The following is a 19,676-nucleotide window of genomic DNA, read 5'->3' on the forward strand; positions in this document are numbered from 1 at the left end:
GTCTGCTAAGTGAAGTTTGCTTTCTGTATTTCCATAATTTTTGAACACTTGGTTCTTAATGATTTCCATGCTTTCTGTAATTTGCAAACGTGTCTCCCTGACTACACTCTGAGCAACCTGGGCTCATATTTTATTTTCCTTGAATTGAGCATCATAGAAAATGTTTGCCAAATTACCACCTCGGTGTGTGTATGTCTCTGTGTGTATTTCTCTAGCTCTGTCTCTGAGGTAGAAAATATTTAAAGCCAGAGTCTGGTTGAACTGCTACCCCATTTCGTTTGTAAGATTTTTGTGGATTCAATAGTGAATTTTCTTGTTTCTGCTTTCCTGGAAAAATCACAGTTTCTCTGGTTATTTTTCTAAACGAGAGGGGATATGGCTAGAAATTGAGGGCCGCTGACTAGGCTTTTTGATTTGATAACCTTAATCTCCCATGATAGAATTAATCTTTCTTTTGTGAGGACTATCTAGTTGAGAAAGAGTTAATACTTACGCTCCTTCTTGAACAAATTGCCTCATTCAAGAAGGAAAAAAAAAATCTCCTAGAAAATTGGATGGTAGTGGATTATTCCTCCTCAGATCTGTGGATTAGTGTGTGTGGGGAGGGCATCCAAGTGGAAAAAAATGTAATATCACTATATTTGAGGGCAGCCCTTGCTCTTTCACACCACCTCAATTACAGGTCTGTTTATCACAAGCATCATGTGATGTGTGTCTTGCTGCCTACTTCACTTAAGCCTATTACAAATTTTTTTTATTAAATATTTGAGAGCTCTTTAGAAGTAAGATACACTTGCATTGGCATTGACTGAATCAGTTCCCTTATCCTTCTCTCACCCAAATACTGCCAATTGAATTCTTTAAGACAAGGAGGACCTTAAAATATTATCTCTTATTTTATAGCCTTACCATAAAAAAATAAGTTTTATGTAGGGAAGACATGGGCTTGTAAACTAAATAAACATGTATTTTTCTTTAAAAAAAGATTCACAATTTATGATTCTCATTGAAAAAGATAAATATTAGGCTTAGTAAGCCAAGAGTGAAGTTACTGAATATTAAATAAAAAAAAAAAATCTTTGAGGTATGAGTGCTCACTTTCCTTGATCATTTAAATAGCCCTGGATGCCTTGTAGAGAACTTTGAAATGCATTCTTCATTATTAGTGACAGCTTCATGAAAGCAGATATTTTTTATTTAACAATCTGTCTCTCTCTCCTGCATATTCTTCATCTTCCACCACAAAAGGTTGAGGGCAAATTTAAGTTTTTACAAGGTGACTAATAAAATGAGAGACCTGATATTTTAGGACCTTGGTTTCTCCTTGAAGATCGTCTATCTGGAAGTCCTAAGAACACTGGCTGGAGGACGTGTCTGCCATAAGGAAATGGATGAGGAGTCATTGTCACGAGGAGCTACAGTTATTGATCTTGGGTTCCTGAACATTTCAATCAGAGTAAACATCTTGGTGTCATCTCAGGTATGTGAAAGCCACACCATGATGGCAGGTAGGACCCTGTGATGCCAGACAACTCCTGGTCTTAAGAATTATGATGTCACAGACATAAAGTGGGACTTGCCCTTGGGGACGGTGAAGGAGGGGATCAGAAGAAACACAGAGCAGGGCTTTGGCCAACATGGTGCTCTTGGATGCTCCTTACGTCTGGGCAGGAAGTGCGTAACCTACTGTCTGAACTAAATGATGTTTTCCAAAGATGCTTTAATTGTGCCGTGTTCCTGTGTATACTTATGAGCAGTTTCTCAGGATGCAGCATCCTTTCAATCAAGGAGCATCTCCAGTAAAAGGCTTTAGTGGCCATTGGATGTTGGCACCAGGAACACCTGCCAACCCCTAGTTAGTGGCCGCCCCAATTTCTCACAAGGCATGCTGCCCTGTGGAGGAATGGCATGTTACCAGCTCCCTGGCATCTGAACAGGATCAGACATAAATCTCACCAGCAAGAGGAAAGGAAAGTGAAAATAAGGTGTGAGGAATCAAAAGGAAGTTGCAGAATGCATGGCAGATGTTGTTAGATTTGTCTAGCAAAGCCCAGGTGCCAAGCACATGATTGATGACATTAGCGAGAGAGGTTAATAGCCCTGGACAGCGCTGCTTGGGCTTTGAAAAAAGTAAGCACAGAGCAAACACTAAGGCTGCAGCAAGCATGGCCAAATGAAGCAAGTGGGGCTTTCAAAACAAATAGCATGTCATCTGCTTATGTAACATCCATGGTTGAGTCAAATGGAAGCCAAAAGAATTAGTGGTTGTGGTGACGGTTGGGGAAAAGAGGGTCCTTTGCTAGCTGACTCCCTTGAAGGTGATAGGTTCTGACTGACAAGCAGGTAGGTCACTATGAATTCTGCAGCAGGCAACAACTTGCTTAGTTTACACGGTGAATATTTTGGCCTTAATTTATGCTGTGAGCAATGGCTGAGCCCAGGTTCATTACGTGCCCACTGAAGATGATTTATGTGGGTTTCATGTACTTGGACTTTAATTATTCACATGATTATCAATAAAAAATAAGGGCAGAACAGTGTTGAATCTGAACAGGTTGGCAGGGGCCAACAGCTGATTGTAGAGACTAAATTTAGACGAGGAGGGGAGAACACTGCCTTTTCCTTCACATCAGGTATGAGAACAAATTCACAAGCAGAATTTACACTTTTCCTCCCTTTTTCACAAACATCCAAACTGCCAACCTGTTAATCAACTCCCTGATGGCAGACAAATGTCTCTGGGAAGCATGTGCCAAATATCAATTGTTATTGGCTGAAACTCAATAGGATGAAATGAATTGAGGCTGCCATTCTATTCCATGCAATGCAATCGCTGATCAATAGTGAGTAATTGGACATCCCTCTGTGATGAGGAGAATGCTGAAACAGGGATCTCGTCATGAGTTATGGCGCATATTAATCACTGTCTAAGCATTTCATCAATGTAATTTCCTTCCAACAACTTGCTATGGTAGCTAACTATATGGGGAGGGGGACCCTCCCACCTTCCCCTGCAAGTATTAATTCAAAAGTTAAAACTTCATGACTCAAGAAATCGGCTTCACGCCCCTCACACTCGGTTTGGTGTGAGTTTCACTATGTTGAGTTACAACTCTGCGCCACATGTAGAATGGGGTAAAAAAAAAAATGCTCTCAACCCCAGGGAGAAGGGAAAACATGGGAATGAGCTAAACAATAGAAATTCATCTGCAATGTGGCTTTTCCCCAGAAGTAGCATTTGTTTTAGCTCTTGTTCTCCTTCTCACACCTAAGAAATTGTCAAGGGACCAGTAGAGAGGAAAAAAAATTTTTTTCTTAAGAGTCAGGCTCTAGAAAAAGTTGAACTAATCTGAGGATGCAAATGGAAATACTCAGTAGCATTCCCTTTTGACATTAAATGTTTTGCTGCAAACGCATGTTTTGACTGGGGGGCAGGTGGGTGACATTGGGGGTCACTGCTGCCTATTTCAGGATGTGGTTATGCATGTTCTCGTCCCCCGACTGTTTGCACGTTGAGTTTGATGGGTTATGTAGCCCAGTTGCTGTCAAATAAATACTGCCCTTTTCATTTTTTATTCCATTTTTTTAGGGAGCAGAGTTTTCCTGAGCTTGAAGATTTAATGGCAATTCTCATTATGGTTCTCTAGCCATTAGCCAACTCCTTCCAGTAAAAGACTTTTTCTCCTCTTTACTTAGTATTTTGGGGATAAAATAAATTTTCCATTAGCAAGGGGAAAGCCTAAGAATTACTGAGTTTGGACTTTTCTGGAGTAGATTCTCAACAAAGTTCTTCCAGTAGATCAACACCAGTACCTGGAAAACAACCAACTCTGGGAAGTTATCTCACCAGGGGAGGTAGTTTTGAAAAAAGGAAAATGCAGGGAAGGACCTTGCTGGTGGTTCAGTGGCTAAGACTCTGTGCTTTCAATGCAGGAGCCATGGGTTCCAACCCTGGTTGGGGAACTAGGGTCCCACATGCCACCTGGCAAGACCAAAAATAGATACATAAATAAAAAGCAACTATTAAAAAATTGACAGGGATGGTGGCAGCAGGAACGCATACAGCAGTGGGAGAGTGGTGTTAAATGCAGGTCCCCTGAGAACAGGCCCGAAAGTGGTGATGTGGTTTCTTAACACTTTCCCAATTAGTTGACATTCACCAAATTAAGGAGACGTTGCAAGAGGAGAGAGGAAAAGGCTGAGCCTCTGAGGCTCGTCTGCGGTCTCCTCTGACAGCCTCTTAGCCAAGCAAATGGCATCAGCGTGTTGTAACGTGAGCCATTTTCCAGAACCTGCACTGGGGTCTCTTGGGCGATTTTCCCTAGCTGCCTTTCAAGCCATGTGATCCACCCCAACTCACAAGAAAATCATTTGGGAATGGTTGGAACAGGATGACAGCCCATTCACCTGAATCTAACGGAGCCAAGTGGTTGATTGGGAGCTCAGATGTTTGCCCAGGTTTGAAATTCTAGTTGGAAACCCTTGTGTTTGTCAGACTATCAGGAAATCTTCCAAGGCCTGACTTCAAAGTGAAATTCTCTAACTTTCCTCCTGACAGTGGGTCAGGGGTATGGCAAGAATAGCCAGCTGTACCTTAAGAGTTTAGGGTTTCTTTTGTCAGACTTGATTCAGTTCTTAAAGAAATGAACAAGGGAGAAAGAGAAATATGATGTTTATATAAAAATACCTTTATAATGATGTTTTGCACTTGCATAACATAATTATTTTTGCTGTTAAAAGCATTTTTATTTCTTAATTGATACTTCAAGTAACCTCATGATGTAAGCAATGCAGTTATTTTGGGCTCCAATTTACAGGTGAGAACACTGAGCTTGAGGTAATTATTCTATCTTCTCAAGCACAAATAACTGAAAAAGATGAAACTGTAAATGAGGAAGGTTTTTTTGGCCTTAAATCCTGATGTTTCCTCCTCTTTAAGTACTAATTCAACAGAAATTTTATACTAAATTGACAAATGAGCATCAGTAGAGATTATAAGTCTTTATTTAAGTATCTTATTTTTTACAAAACAATTCTAAAAATGCCTTCTTAGTTTTTCATACCAGAAGATCCCCTGAAAGAGATTATTTGGTCATCTCTCTTCCATCCCCGAAGTATTAGGCTGGGCCTTTAAATCATTCAAGACAGCTACAAAAATCTCCTATTTTAAAATACCCCAAGAGAAAGAGATTCTTCAACCCTTGTGGGTAACTTTTCCTGATGTTAAACATTTCTCAAAGTCAGGAAATTCTTTCTTGTGTCCTAAATCCCTAATGCTGTAGCTTGAACTCGTTTCCTCCCGGTTGGTCTTCAGTGGAGATGCTGAACAGCTGGCCGTGTTCCTTGGCGTGAGAGTTTGTTCCAGAGAGAAGCAGCAGGCTCTTAAAGGCCCCCTCAGCCTTGTCTTCCATGGGTTCTATAATCCCTACTCCTTTCACTATTTCTCATAGGTTTCATTTTCCAGTACTTTAATCGTCTCTCTGCCTTCTCCCATATAACTCAAAGTTTCTGTTAAGATAGCGGGAGTGGGGGAGAAGTGAGCCTTTGTTCTTGGGGTGGGGGTCCTGGAGAGGGAAAGAAACCTCCAGAGCTCATTCATACTGGCTAGACTCATTCCCAGCAAGAATACTGATGGTGTCCCTGGCCTTGGCACTCAGAAATCCAATATTCTCAAGGAGCGAAATGGATAATTAATCTATTAAATGCCAAAATACCTTTTGAATAGCAACAGGATATTTGGCAAAAGCCTTCTTGAATATCTCTGTGAACCCACTTCTTTGGGCTGAACTGTTTCAAAGGCTGTCGAGATGACTCACTGAAGAATGTTTCTGGGGTGGAGGGGTCCAGAATACCATTAGTTATTTAACATTTCACACACTTTTTATATCCTTACTATGGTACAAAATGGACTCACGAAGGCCCAGGCTTTATATACTCCTGTATTTAAAATACGATTTTACTCCTGTATTTTATATTTAGCCATGGACTTAGCAGGTAATTATTATAAAATCCACGTGGTGAATAGGACTGAGACGTCAAGCAGCTTCCTATAAAAGAATAAAAACTATGGGATAACTTTGAACTTGAGACCATTTCATGTCCTTGCTGAATTCCTTGAGAAATAGCTACAGGTGTTCCTTGAATGAGGTCAGAGTGTCATGTGAAGGATGTGGCGATGGGAATAAATCCTTTTAGGGGTAGTTTCTAAGCACTCTGTACATCTGTTAGCCATTCTAGGGTTGGCTGGGCAGGTAGCAGGTCTAGTGGTCTTAAATTAGGTTGCACAACCACTTAATAACTATAGCTGGTGACCCAGTTGGCACTTGCCAATAAACTGAAGTCCGTAGACCACTGGCATCATGTTTGGGAAAAGATACTTGAAGAGAAGTAAATGGGCCGCAGAGAGTCAAAGATTATAACTCAGAATGATCCCAAGTGGCCATGTTAGTTGCTGGTAATTTTCACCAAAATACTCCGCCTGTCTTTGAATTTATTTTTTTAGCCAAATATGGTCATTACTGAAATCTTTTTGCAAAAGGGAAATAACATGTGCCATGTAGAAGTTTTATATTCCTAATGAGAGGTAATTGATAAGGAAGACAAAATGGAGGTTAAAAAGTGTCTATTCATAAGACCTATTCACAAGGTCACCCAAGTGACTTTTCTCTAGTCAGGAAACAATTACCTACTTTGTTTATCTTATCATTAGGAGTAAATGACCCTCTTAACACAGCCTCATCTCATTTCCACTGGCTCTTTCATTCCTCCCAAGGGGGTTTAAGAGAAGCAAAACCCTGGGGTTGCTGTTAACAACCTGACATCTTCCCCCCTCCCCTGCCACACCCCTGACCAAGACCAACTGTGAGCAACCAGACTGTGAGCACTGCACTTCTTCAATTTTTCCAGACCTCAGTTTCTTTATATTTGCTATTGAGGCCCTGGCTATACCATGTCCTAAACAGAGAGCAAAGCAATTCACAACCCAGAGTTGAAAATGGTCCTCCGTGCAAACCTGGCCTTATTCTCTGCCACAAAGAATGAGATTGAGGGCAGAAAGCTAGCACAGACACAGGGGCACAGGACAGAGTCAGAAGGGAGGATTATCTGCTTCCCCACGGACCGCTGCAAAGCTTCCCAACTCTGGCTAAACACTGAACAACCTGGGGATTTACAAAAATTACCCATGCCCTGACCACACCCCTCAGAAACTGTGACTGAGAGTCCACTGCAGTCAAGTTGAGAACGACTAATGGGACAGTCTGGAGAAGGCAATGGCAAGCCACTCCAGTACTCTTGCCTAGAAAATCCCATGGACAGAGGAGCCTGGTGGGCTGCAGTCCATGGGGTCACTAAGTCGGACACGACTGAGTGACCTCACTGTCACTTTTCACTCTCATGCATTGGAGAAGGAAATGGCAACCCACTCCAGTGTTCTTGCCTGGAGAATCCCAGAGACGGGGGAGCCTAGTGGGCTGCCGTCTGTGGGGTCACACAGAGTCGGACACAACTGAAGCGACTTAGCAAATAAAAAAAAAAAAAAAGCAATGGGACAGTTATGGTCAAGAAGATTTCACAAGCAGCTCCAGAATTTGGGGGAGGAGGTAGGGAAAGCCCTTAAACACTGGGAGATCTCAAGAGGTAACCAGATTTTATAAACCTTTGTGTCGAAAAAAATTAGCCATAACTAGATTGTATGAATCTTTAAGTAGAAAAAAGTGGCCATAAGCCAGGGAGAAATGTTTGTTTGTATTCCCAGTTCCCAAGGCACTGTCTAGCATGTGATAGTTTGATTCTTAGCTGGGAACTAGCTGCCCACATCTGAGTCATGGTTCAGCCACTAACCACCATGGTGACTTGGTCAAGTTACTCAACTTTTCCAAGCCTTAGTGTTCTCTTCTATTGAAGGATCTAATAAAGAATCCCATAGATTTCATCCCCACTGAGATGTGGAAGCAAATCAACACACTCTAGATAAAGTTTTTAAAACATTTCCTGGCACAAGGCAAGGACTCAATGACTATTTGGTATTATTGGTAAAATGTCTGAGCAGATGCTGATGTATCAGTCCAGGCCTTGCCTTCACTCCTTTGAGGCCTCTCATACTGGCTTGTGCAGTATGGATGCGGGTGACATCTGTTGTGTTCTCAAGTTGTTCTTTGTTTCAGGCTGGTGTCCTCACCTCAGATGGCTTCAGGGGCCCTGAGCCACTTCTGCTTACAGCCCTTGCTCAAAATTCTATTGTTTAAGGCTATATTTGGCTTTTATCTGGATTTTCCCAAGTAAAAATGTTACAGTAAGGAGAAGGGGCATGTGGAATGACCTGCTCTAGACCTCAGGCAACCTTGTCATGATGCTGGTGGTCAGACTGGCTTTGAAATCCTGACATTTGAAACCATCCCTTTAGATATTTGTCATTTCCTATAGCTCTGAGTTTATTCCAATTGCACTGTGGTATTTAGATAAATATACCTCATGGATGGGCTTCCCTGATAGCTCAGTTGGTAATGAATCCGCCTGCAATGCAGGAGACCCCACTTCAATTCCTGGGTTGGGAAGACCCAATGGAGAAAGGATAGGCTACCCACTCCAGTATTCTTGGGGTTTCCCTTGTGGCTCAGCCGGGAAAGAATCCGCCTACAATGCAGGAGATATGGGTTTGATCCCTAGGTTGGGAAGATCCCCTGGAGAAGGGATAGGCTACCCACTCCAGAGAATTCCATGGACCATATAGTCTCTGGGGTCGCAAAGAGTTGGACATGACTGAGCAACTTTCACTTTTCACCTCATGGATAGTCCCATACTGCTGGTAGACAGCTTTGATGATTCAGAAAGGATGGCACTAAGTTAATGAATTGGGGAAAGTTGGTATTAAGCTATATATCCCTTCAGAAATTACTTGTAAATGATGCTTGTCTTTCTTACCTCTTGGGAGAAACTCAATATGGTCTTTCTCATCTAAAGACAAGACATAGCTAAGAACTTACTGGGTCTTTATTTCTTCTTTTCCTTCATATACCTGTGATCAAAGCAGGAACAATATCCCTGGATTCAGGGCTCATGGGGTGCTGGAGTTTAGGATCAAATCTCTCCTTAGAATTTTCTTCTCCAGGCATTTCCAGGGGAAAATCATTTATTCTTGGTATAAATGAAAAACTTGTTTGGGTTTGACCTGCTTAATTCTCCTTGAGTGAAACTGCATGTGAATGAAGACGCTTTTAAAGCAGATCCAGACTACATCAGGAAACCACAGCTCATTAAAGGAAAAGAAGTCCCTAACAAGATCCCCTCCCACCACCTTTTTCACAGATACAATTTTCAAGGTAATAAGAATGTGATGTTTCAAGATAACTTCACCCCAACTTGGGTAGAAAGGGCACAGAAGGTTAAACCTTTTAAATAGAATAAAAATTTTAAAGTCAGTATCTTCAACACAAACTTTTTTTTTCTTTTCCTCTCTGGTTTAATACTGCTTCTGAAATTCATTTTAATGGGGTGAAGAAAGAGGTAGGGAAGAAATGGAAAATCTTCTCTGTTATTCCTAAAACACCATTAGGAGTTCACTTGCTTCCTTTAGATTTACATATAACTTCTACTGAGTGGCACCCCTCATTCTCTCTTTATAGTAGCTTTTATTTAACCTCATTGCATTGCCAGGAATTTCCAGTCTTATTGTGACAGCATTTTCAGAGCCCTCCATGCTTAATGTCCTTTCCTTCATTCTTGCTAATTAGCTTCCCTATGCTAGGAATTGGGCTTCCCTGGTGGCACAGTGGTAAAGAATCTAACTCCCAATGTAGGAGGCACAGGTTCAATCCCTGGGTCAGGAAGATCCCCTGGAAAAGGAAATGGCAACCCAGTCCAGTATTGTTGCCTGGGAAATCCCAGGGACAGAGGAGTCTGGCAGGCTATTTAGTCCATGGGGTCACCAACTGTCAGACACCACTGAGCAACTAAACAACAACAAAGTCGAGACGATGACAGTAACATTGCATTCGTCAGGGCTCTGAGGTCCTTCTAGCTTCCTGCCCTGCCATCCTCTCTTGCTTGGTTGTGAGACAGCCACTGCTTCTCCAGGTATCTTGATCTGCTTCCATGCTGAAAGAAGGAGCAAGAGTAGGTAGTAGGCTAGAAGCATATGCCAGTTGAATGTGCTTTTTTATTTTTATTTTTTTTTGGTCAGGACAACAATAGCTCCCCTGAGAGCCTTCCTGGGTAGACTTACACTTACTGTTCACCGGCCAGGGTTATGTGATGTGGTCTCCCACAGCTGCAAGGAAGCTTGCGGTTTCAAGCTGGCTTTCTTGGCAGGTTGTCAGCCTGGACAAAGCAAGCTGCTCTTATTTTGGGTAGAAAACGGGGAAGGATGGATGTGAGAGGCCATGGCAGGGTGCACATCCATCTCCTTCACAGCACGTTGTGAAGATTACCGGAGACGTTTGTGTAGAAGCCCAGCGCACCTAAGGGCCCTTCACAGCGTGACCGGGATGGGGCCTCATCCTTCTTGCAGACATGGGAGCGTGAGCTCAGGAGGAGCTCAGCACGCCCTGAGGGGTTCCACAGGGCCTGGTGCTGCCATCAGCACTCCCGACCCCACCCCGACACTCAGGGAGTCACCTGCTCAGGGTGGTCAGCCTCTCTCCCCGACAGCACTCCCAGGAGCGCAGGAAGAGTCAGTCTGCCAAGTCCTCCATGGGTGCTGGCGCCCCGTGTCATCCTCCGGCCTCACCAATGTCTGAATGTAATGACACGTTGATAAAATGCCTTGTCAAGCTCCACAGCAGTTCTCTGCCATGCAGCCTCATTACACTCCTGCTTCATGATTAAAGCTGAAAGAACGCAAGCCCGCTGGACCGCTCGTTAGCAGGCAGTGTGGCCGCCACCAGGGGAACGGTACATGGCTCAGGTGCTGGCAGGGGCCTGGGGCCTCCGATCGGCCTGTCCACGCACCCTCCTCCCGTTTCACGTGCAGAGCAGATGTATGTGCATGGGAAGCTGGGTTTGTGCTCTTGCTGGGAAGGTGTAGGATAGACAGCCCTTGAGCTGGGCAGGACGGCTGGGGAGATGAAAGAGACTTGTGAGAAAAGAATGCTGCTGCTACTGCTGCTAAGTCATTTCAGTCGTGTCCGACTCTGTGCAACCCCATAGACGGCAGCCCACCAGGCTCCTCTGTCCCTGGGATTCTGAATACTGGTGAAAATGCAGCCCTTCAAATATGGCCATGCTGTTCACTCAGGGATGAATTGTTGTGGCTCAGCTGGTAAAAGAATCCGCCTGCAATGCAGGAGACCTGGGTTCAATCCCTGGGTTGGGAAGATCCCCTGGAGAAGGGAAAGGCTATCCATTCCAGTATTCTGGCCTGGAGAATTCCATGGACAGTCCATGGGGTCTCAAAGAGTCGGACACGACTGAGCGACTTTCACTTACTTACTTACTCACTTACAGTCTACAGGTCGTCCCTAGTGGCTCAACTTTATGTCCTGCAAAGACCCCAGGAGAGTCAGAATCCAGTTAGTCTTCTCAAATGACAACCCAAACCCTGCCCCAGCGGGTGGACACCAAACCATGTCCTTTGCAGGTCAGGCTGTATTACTTTTATACAGGAGGAGGGGAGGAGAGATGTGACAGTTTGCTTTCATGAGAAAACTTCAACTGTAAAATCTTTTATATCTTCTGGAACAGTATCTGTATAAAGGAGGTTATTCAGGTGCTCGAAAGAGTGTGGGCAGGAAGGAGTAGTGAACTTGACAGGCAGGGAACACATCAGACATGGTTTATATGTGACACGTGTACTGGCCTAGGCTATTCTTGTTTCCAGTGACAGAAACTGTATTCAAACTCTCTTGAGCAAAAGAAGGAATCTGTTTCCTTGTCACTGGAAATGCCAACGGTAGATCCAAATGCTTTAGGCAGCAGCTGGATCCATGGGCTCAAATGGATTTGTTTTGCTCTCCATCTCAGCTCCTCTGGCCCCTGCCTGGCCTCGTTCTCAGCTGAGCTGTCTCCGCAAGACAACCATAAACAATCTGAATTTATGTTTTCCTGGTTTAGCCACTCCATGGAAAGAAGGTATATCAGTTAGCTATTTGTTTTCCAAAAATGCTGCATAAGATCCACAGATCTTAATAACACACACTAAGAAGCATTTATTTCTTATCAGTTTGATGTCTGACATGCAGAGACTTTGCTTCACATAAGGCAGCCAGAATAATACTGCTCCATGTGTGCTTCTTCTCCGGTCAAGGATGAAGAGGCAGAAGCTACTGCAAAGAAGTTCTTCTCGAGACAAAAACAGAGATACAAGTGGGTGAGTTCACTAATATTCCATTGACCAAAAAGCCATATGATCATGTCCAAAAGGGAGGGGCAAGGAAATGTATCCTGCATTTTAATTGGAGGAACTGCAAAGATACACAGCAAAGAAGGTGAGTGTGAAGAGAGGTGAAGAATTAGGAGTAATAAATTCGGATGTCCACAGATGATCTCTCGTTTCCAGGGTTTAGTTTTCCACCCCAGGGTACCCACAACTGAGCCTTGTTTGAAGGGCGTGGGCATCCCTTAACCAATTTCTATAATGGAAATGGTGAACTCTGGGTCAGCCTGAGTGATCCTGCGATCCTGTGCATCCTACGGAGGTGGTGTTAATGTTAGGACAACGATGAGGCATCATAGCTGATACCTCCCAAGGACACGTGGAACACAAAAGGAATTCTCCAATGGAACAAGAAGGGACCTGAAACAAAAATGCAGAGCAGGTAAAAGCCTTTGCAGCCATTATCCACTACAACAAAAAATGGGCTCTAAACTGCCACATGCAAGAGAGTGTTTACGCTTCAAATGCCTGGAACTATTTCTGAGATGAGCAAGGAACACAGAAGGCACAGGAGGCGTAGGTTTGTTCATCCTCGTCACGAATTTGACCAGTGCCCAGTTCAAAGCCTTCATGTATGATGTATTTATGCACACATGCAAACACAAGCATGTGCTTAGAGAGAAAGACAGAGGCATGAACTTGTCCTTATGCTGAAATCGTGACTCTCAGTATTGAGTTGATCTGCTTTCTGCGATTGTCACTATTACTCTGAGTGTAACAAATCACTTCAAAACATACACATGTGCTAACTTGCTCCAGTCATGTCCAACTCTGTGACCCTTTGGACTGTAGCCTGCCAGGCTCCTCTGTCCATGGGATTCTCCAGGAAAGAATACTGAAGTAGGTTGCCATGTCCTCCTCCAGAGGATCTTCCTGACCCAGGGATCAAACCTGCATCTCTTATGTCTACCTGCATTGGTAGGTGGGTTCTTTACCCCTAACACCACAGGAACACATGACAGTGGCTTAAAACAGTGGTGACACTGATTTTGCCCACCAATCTGTAATTTAGGCCTGAGGTTTAACTTATCTCTGCTCCAGGTGGTATAAGCCGGGCCAGCTCAAAGGCTGCAAGCTGAATCATCTGAAGGTTCACTCAGAGGGAGACAAAAGAATGCAGGTTGCCATTTTTGACCTTGAAAACCTCATGGCATCACTTCTGTTACAGCTGTTCATCAAGACAACCGCAGAGTCCCACACACGTCCGAGGGAAGTGGATGTAGACTCTGTCCCCTGATGACACGGGCAAGTTTATAAAAGAACATATAGGATTAGAAACATTACTGTAGCCATTTTGGGAAACTACAATCTGCCATAGTCTCTTTCTCTTTCTGCTCTGATCTGAGTGTGAATAGAACATGGGATTTGCAGCCATTCAGATGAGAATTAAAATCCTCTGTACCATTGACTGACTATGTGCTCCTAGCCAAGGTTTTAAGTCTCTGAGCTTTAACTTTTATCTACAAAATATAAATACACATTATGGCGGGCAGTTGTGAAAACTAAATGGTTTTGGTGAGGATTCTAACCCAACAGAGTGTAGTATTATTTCTTACCATCCCTGACGTGCCCCCAAGAGTTTCCTTGAGCCATTGATGGCCATAGGGTTATAGCCACCATGTGTCCCTGGATTTCAGGGCAAACAGAGCATAACAGCTGACATGAGTGGGTCAAGAACTCAAATCTGATCATGAGCAGATAGGATCCCACCCCCCAACCCCGCATACTCCTTAGATCTACAGATCTTTTCACAGAAGTCAGTGAGGTACTGAAAGCTAAGTGCAATTTAGTACTCAGCTTCAGTACAAAAGTGAGTTCAAAACTGACAATGGCTCTGTCCTTTATAGCCCTGGAAAATAATATGAAAATGTAGATATCAGAAAGAAGCAGTTTATCCAAATAAAGTTATCATCTCAAATGTTTTATGACTTTTTGATATTTCTATTTGATCTGTATAAATTAGTATAAACATACCATCTATTGGACCAAACATCATCTGATTTGGCTCTACTGTTTCTCCCCTACAAAGAGCCTTGTTTTAGAGACTCTCAAAATATTCTTCTTCCTCAAAAGATACAGTTTTCTTTCATGGGAAATAAAATCTTATTGCCAATTCCTTCCCAATTCACTCTTCAGTTTTAATGAAGAATTATATTTTTTCCAGTAAAGGATAACTAAATGAAAATGTGCATTTTCATTGCTGCAATTAACTAGAGCTTCAGAAAGTCCACAATCCAGGTATCACCAGCTCTTTTCCCAGACCTCCTTTCCTGCAAACTAAAGCTCCCCAGTGACAGCCCTTGCCTGACACATTCAGGCCCAAAGGACTTGGGAAATTGGATTTTCCTGGGGTCACCTTCGGATTTTAGTTCAGGACCTCTAGATAGATCTTCCAGGCAACACTAGAAGACTAAATACACTGACTGACCTGGTCTCTTCAAACTCCCTCAGTTTGGGATCCACCTAGAATCGACTCAGACTTCAAGGGGTGAAAGACACTCAAATTGAGGGTGAGAGATGTTAAGAATTAAAAATTAAAAAATAAGAGAATTTGTCTTATTAAATGCTCCTCGAGACAGACCCCCTATTCTTTTCCCAGCAGGAAGGCACAGCCCCATTGGGGAGGCTGGCTGGTTGTGAAATGACACACAGGCAGAAGAATTGTTTTCCACATATCCCTCAACAACTAATTTGTCTCCTGAAGCATGAAATTTAATTACCCATATTGGAAATACTTGCATAATCACATATTTTTATTGCATGAAACTGTTCGGTCTTTTAAAATATGGGGACAATTCTGGTTACAGAGATGTCTTTGACAATAGAGATTTCTACAAATAAACACTGGATGGAAATAAGTGTTTCCTAGAAGGGATTCTCACTAGCTGCCCTTTGATTGTGGAGCAGTCACTTGCTTTTACATTTTTGCTTTATGTTGACAAAGAGGGACCACAGAGTTTTTATTAAACCCTCACTATGCTGAGTCCTGCTATCAAACTCATCCTTATCTTTACCTAATTCTATTCTGTGCTGCTTCTCATAGTCCATCAGTCTTCCTCAACCTGTAAGTAAGGTCAGACCCTTTGCCAGCATTTTTCAATCTCTGTGCCCTTCCCTCAAAACAACATGACAAGAAGTGAACATGAGACTCCCCACAAGGACAGAGACACATCATCTCTTCAAGGAGAAGCCAATTAACTGTGAAATGATCAGTAATGTTTTTAGCATGCTCCTCACTTTTGCACAAAGGTTGAGATGTCCTGCTTACTTGGCTAATGGCCATTCCTCTCAGGAAAGGCAGAAGTTAACTTCAAAGTAGCTCATCGTGACTATCGGAACAGAGATAGCCAACTTACCCCACTAGGGAACCATGGTGTTCACTGGAGGGTTGCTAAGGCTCTTTGGGGAATCCTGTCTGAATATTAAAAGAGAGATATCTGTAGGAGGCCAAGCATGATGCTGAGGGACGGGTAAAGAGAGGAAGACTAACAGTCCAGGAAATGAATAATGAAGATGCATGTGTGCTAAGCTGCTCCAGTTGTGTCTGACTCTTTATGACCCTATGGTTGCCCTCCAGGTCCTCTGTCCATGAGATTCTCCAGGCAAGAACATTGGAGAAGGTTGCAATGCCCTCCTCTAGGGAATCTTCCCTACTCAGGGACTGAACCTGTGTCCTGCATCTCCTGCATTGCAGGTAGATTCTTTACTGCTGAGCCACCAGGAGGTCCAATAAGGAGGATATAAACATCAAATCTAATCTGCTCTATTTCATAGAGCATAATATGTGCCAGAGGCTATTTGCAGGTGCCATTTATTGACTAGTTCATTTAATCCTCCCCACAGCCTTAAAAAGTAGCAGCTATTACAAAATCATTTTACAAAGCGGGGAGATGGAACCTTGGAGAGATTTTTCTGAACTTCTCTAAATAGATGACCTTAATTATAACATCTTTCATATCATCAGGCCCTTCATTTTAAATACACTTGCTCACCTTGTCCCCACAACAATCCCATGAACTCCCCCTTATACTGATGGAAACCAAGCCCCAGAGAGTTCAAGAGCTTCTTCAAGTTCAGTCGGCCAGTGGCAGAGATATGGTCCAAACCCAGTTGCAGCTGACACACCCAACAGCCTTTGTCAGCACCAGTCTCCGAGAGTGCTCAGTGGTGTCCACTGTTCTGATTTTCCCCAGCAGAGAGCCATTTACTGCTTATATTGCAGGATGTCAGGGCATGGTGAGGCCTTAGAGGCTTGGGGACATAGCAGGGTGGTGGGGGAGAGTGACTTACCCAAGGAAATATGTCAAATCCTAAGGTGTCCTGGTGGCTCAGATGGTAAAGAATCTGCCTGCAATGTGGGAGACCTGGATTTGATCCCTGAGTTGGGAAGATCCCGTGGAGGAGGGAACAGTTACCTACTCCAGTATTCTTGGCTGGAGAATTCCATGGACAGAGGAGCCTGGCAGGCTATGGTCCGTGGGGCCACAAGGAGTCAGACACTACTGAGCAACTTTCACTTTCAAGGTGTTCCTAGATTTTCCATCTTTCCCAGTTTCTTACTTTTCTGTCTTTGGACTCTTTTAGATCTTGACTGGCTCATACCTATGGCATTTTACTATCTACCCTGCTTTCTTGGGAGGCTCAGATTAGCTTGACAGTTCTTGAGGGAAGCTGAGTTTGGAGGCAACCACCGAGTCCAGCACTAGCACACTCATGCTCATGCTTACGCACCCAGTCATTTCCAACTCTTTGACCCAATGGGCTATAGCCTGCTGGACTCCTCTGTGCATGGGATTCTCCAGGCAAGAATACTGGAGTGGGTAGTCATTCCCTTCTTCAGGGATCTTCCCAACCCAAGGATCAAACTTGGGTCTCCTGTGTTATAGGCAGATTCTTTACTGTCTGAGCCACCAAGGAAGTCCCATGAACACACTACTTACCATCAATAAAAACAGAAAAGCCAAGAGGCAACTAGAATGTAACTGTCTGCAGGTGGTAAAGGGGCACACCCTCTCCCACTCTTAAGATCTCTAACTGGTTACCCTGGGACAGCAAAGTTGCCACACCCACCGGTGTAGTAAACTGACTCTCAGATGGTTTACCATGCGAGGACACATATGCTCAGCTTTACCTATGTTCATTATTATGTCTTCATTTTACAGGTGAGAAGACTGAGCATCTGGGAAATTAAGTAACTTGCCCCAAGCCAGGAGTGAATAGTTAATAGCAGGTCACCCAGTCCACAATGAGAGCATCATCGGCTAGCCTTGGAACCCAGTCCCAAGCCCTCGCCTGTTTTGTTAGCATGCTGCTGACCAAGCCAATGTCACACCCCTTCTTTTCCTTTTCCACTGTGTCTCTTGGGGGCAGGCCTCCATGTCTCCTGTTCATGATTTCCATACTGCCATGAGGATTTGCCCATAATGGAAAATGAGCCTGAACAAAAGCCCTGTCAGTTACGACCGCTTTCCCCAGATTTCTGTTGTCATGGGGGATACAGTGATCAGTCTCTGTTTGCTGTGATTCCAGACACATTTCGTAAACCTGCTAACTGAAATGTGTGTTTGGCTGGCCCAGTGACCACCCGCACAAAAAGCTACAAATTATCTCTATAGAACATTCATCGAAGGTCTCTGTGCTATAGAATCCTCCTCTCAATTAGAGAGCTGTCTCGGGAGTAATGTTCTCTCTAAAAATCATGATATACACAGCTCTATAAATCGATGAAAGACTTGTGACCATTAAACTTAATTGATACTGAATTTAGAGAAATGCATTTCAATCATGTTGCCATTTTATTGGAAAATGAGTTTCTGGCACTCCCTCTTTTCTTCTCTCAGCATGCGGGGTCACGTAGCACCCTGAAGCGAGAGGGCTCGGAACCAGGGAGCAGTCGCTCTGAGTGGAAGAACCTCAGAACTGGGCAGACAAGCGGGAGATGGTGCAAGGTGCTGTAAGTAAGCAGACATAAAATGGGAAATAAAAACTGATTTTAAGTAAAATCAGCAACAACTTGGTTTTATATAGTACCCCATATGTTCCACAGGAATAATACCCTATGGCACTTTATAGTGAAACAAGGTTAAAAAAAAAAAAAAAGGCTGCTCGAAGGACCACACGAGGAAAATAATTAACTTCTTGAATATGTTCTCAGGCTTGAGTAGGTGCAATTCTTTCTTTGAGATTATTGTCGGCAGTAGTGCTAGGGAGCTGTTGTTTTCTGTAATTGGCTCTGGACGGAAGCCATACTGAAAGGAAAGAGCAAAGACAGACGCTTGTAGTTAGAGTGCTGGGGGAGGGGAGCGGGTACAGGGGGAATGAGAGAGAATTGTAGGAAGTGGTCTCACTACATAGAAATCTTCCCCAAATGTGATCAGACTGTCTAGTCTAGAACTGTCATCAATGCATTGTGATGAAATAATATTAATGGAAGAAATTCTCTAGAACCTTCTGTCTGGAGTGCCCCAATACACTTATCCTTCAACCATTTTCTAAATGCATTCACACAGGGAAATAGCTAGGAGAAAAACACCTTTCTTTTTTCAAAGAAAACAAATCCCCTCAAGAAGTAAGTTTTTCACCAAACCTCCCAGAAATGCATTATATGCTTGGTAATTTTTTCTTATTGAAGCCCTTTCTTTAGACTCCTGGTTCTTTTTCTAGCTCTGCTTTGCTACTGACTGACTCTATCTTGTCCATATTAATTATTAATGGCATACAACTATGCTTCTTTCAAACATCTTTCCTCTGAGAAATAAAATATACAAACATGGTTAATTGACTTTCTCCCCTAAATTTGTCTTAAGTTCCTTTATTCCTATCTCTGAAACTCTGTACAACAAAGAATACATAAATAATACTGGCTAGGAACAAGCTTATCATGGCAAATGTTTGCCATAAGAACCATACTTGTTCATTGTTGTACAATGTCTGCCTGAAAACCCCACCTGTAGTCACTGACTATACATACCTGCTGCTGCTGCTGCTGCTGTTAAGTCGCACAGTCCGACTCTGTGCGACCCCATAGATGGCAGCCCACCAGGCTCCGCCGTCCTTGGGATTCTCCAGGCGAGAATACTGGAGTGGGTTGCCATTTCATTCTCCAATGCATGAAAGTGAAAAGTGAAAGTGAAGTTGCTCAGTTGTGTCTGACCCTTCACGACCCCATGGACTGCAGCCTACCAAGCTCCTCCGTCCATGGGATTTTCCAGGCAAGAGTACTGGAGTGGGTTGCCATTGCCTTCTCTGATACATACCTAAATGCTGGAAATACCTAAAAATCCAGTTAAGTAGGTCAAAATAAATA

At 43.4% G+C, this 19,676-nt stretch overlaps 1 long non-coding RNA gene across 1 annotated transcript; it reads left to right on the forward strand.

Annotated features, from left to right (window-relative positions):
* Positions 1-1,338: 1,338 nt before the first annotated feature.
* Positions 1,339-18,313, forward strand: LOC148778526 (uncharacterized). The gene is made up of 3 exons (XR_016038759.1): positions 1,339-1,480; positions 12,242-12,304; positions 18,211-18,313. It is a non-coding gene; the product is annotated as an uncharacterized LOC148778526 (long non-coding RNA).
* The last annotated feature ends 1,363 nt before the right edge of the window (positions 18,314-19,676 follow it).

The sequence above is a fragment of the Moschus berezovskii genome, chromosome 2, assembly GCF_049115385.1.
Source record: "Moschus berezovskii isolate FMDL1 chromosome 2, NW_MosBer_1.0, whole genome shotgun sequence".
In the NCBI taxonomy this organism is placed as follows: domain Eukaryota; kingdom Metazoa; phylum Chordata; class Mammalia; order Artiodactyla; family Moschidae; genus Moschus; species Moschus berezovskii.